At 47.8% G+C, this 1626-nt stretch overlaps 1 pseudogene; it reads left to right on the top strand.

Moving 5' to 3' along the window:
- Positions 1-1529: 1529 nt before the first annotated feature.
- LOC126513544 (uncharacterized) lies at positions 1530-1626 on the top strand (annotated as a pseudogene).

Below are 1626 nucleotides of genomic sequence, written 5' to 3'. Positions count from 1 at the left end.
ATCCTGAAGTTGGGTCATTTTTGTATCAGGCCTGCTGCTTTTGACAATGGTAGCCACTTTCCCTCTAGATACTCTGGGCCATGAAATGTTGCTAGGTAGCTTATTCTGGGTCTATATCCTTCCATCTTCATTGATTAGAAGGCCGATAGCATTACATTGTTTCTCCAGTAGCAGCTATACTCACAGGAAGTGGTCACTAAGGCAGTATGAAGGCAGTAACACTTCTTTTATCAATGCTTTTCTATGGCCCCATTTGGGGAGATAAATTCAGAAGTTGATGCCTAGGTTAGCAAGACATGAAAAATCCATTCCCATGTCCCTCTCTTACATGTCTAAGTTCTTTCCTCTTTGTCTGGGGTGATGGTAGTTAAGAGCACTGGCTGCTCTTCCAGAGGACCTAGGTTTTCTTCCAGTAACCACATGGCAGCTCACAACCGTACATAACTCCAGTTCCAGAGAATCTGATGCCCTCTTCTGTCCTCCGTGGGCAGCAAACACATGCGCGAGGCACAGACATTCCTGCAGATAATATACCCACACACATGAAAAAACAAGATAAGTTCTTTCCTCTATAGTATGTAAAGGAAATGTCAGGGTTTGGCTACATTCAGTGCGGAGCCCCCTGTTCAGTTAGCATGGCTTGCTGGAGTCAGGGAAGAGTGCTGGCAGGGTCTGTTAGTTTTCTGACGTTGCTGTGACCACAAAGCCTGAGTGAATTGACTCCGGGGAAGACTTATGATGGTTCATGGTTCCTGAGGGTCCTATCCATCAGTGCACAGAGAGCATGGTATGGCAGCTCAGTTGATGGCATGAGACACACGTGGTGGAGACCCTAGAGTTCCAGGGCAGGAGCCAGGGGCAGGTGTAACCCCCAAAGCCCTTGCCTTTGATTGCTTCTACCAGGGAGGCTCTATTTCCTGCAGGCTCCACAGGTTCCCAAAAACAGCACCACCAGCGAGGGGGCAAACATTCAAAACTGGCATTTCCGATTCAAGCCACAACCGATGACAGAGGTTTCAACACATACACCAGCCATGAAATACTTTGGCCTTGGAGTACATCTTCCATCCACCTTAGATTCCATGGCATGTGACCATTGGGGCACAATGCATCAAGCTCTGAAACCCATAAAAATCACCTGTTTTCAGTGAGCCCCAAGACAAGGACAAACTGCAGCGTCTGAGCCAGGTTGTTCAGCATCACTGTGTGTGTGGAGGACACGTGAAAGGGTAACCTCTCAATGAAGGGACAGGATGTCTGTGGGCGCTGCACCCTTGGAAGGTGGAGCTGCACAGGAATGAAGTCGCAGTATGCCAAATTATTACGCGTCCTGTGGGGAGTTCCGAGCTCCTGAAGCTTTCCCCCTGGAGGATGGGAACAGCTACGGGGTTTGTTCTCCGGCCGTTTCTTTTTTCCATTCCAACTGGTATGCAAAATGCCTATAGCAACTGTATTTTAAGCTGGAGTATTTGAGTCTGCATCAACTCCTGACAAGCCACAGTCTACACATTAGCTTGTGTGTACTTCTGGTACTTACTTCGGCAGCACATATACTAAAACTGGAACAATGCAGAGAAGATTAACATGGTCCCTGCACGTGGATGACACACAAATTCGTGAAGCCTT

The sequence above is a fragment of the Alexandromys fortis genome, unplaced genomic scaffold (assembly GCF_014885135.2).
Source record: "Alexandromys fortis isolate MF-2015 unplaced genomic scaffold, M_Fortis_MF-2015_v1.1 scaffold_118, whole genome shotgun sequence".
NCBI lineage: Eukaryota > Metazoa > Chordata > Mammalia > Rodentia > Cricetidae > Alexandromys > Alexandromys fortis.
The sequence above is the reverse complement of the archived record's forward strand: the minus strand, read 5'-3'. Positions and strand labels throughout refer to the sequence as shown.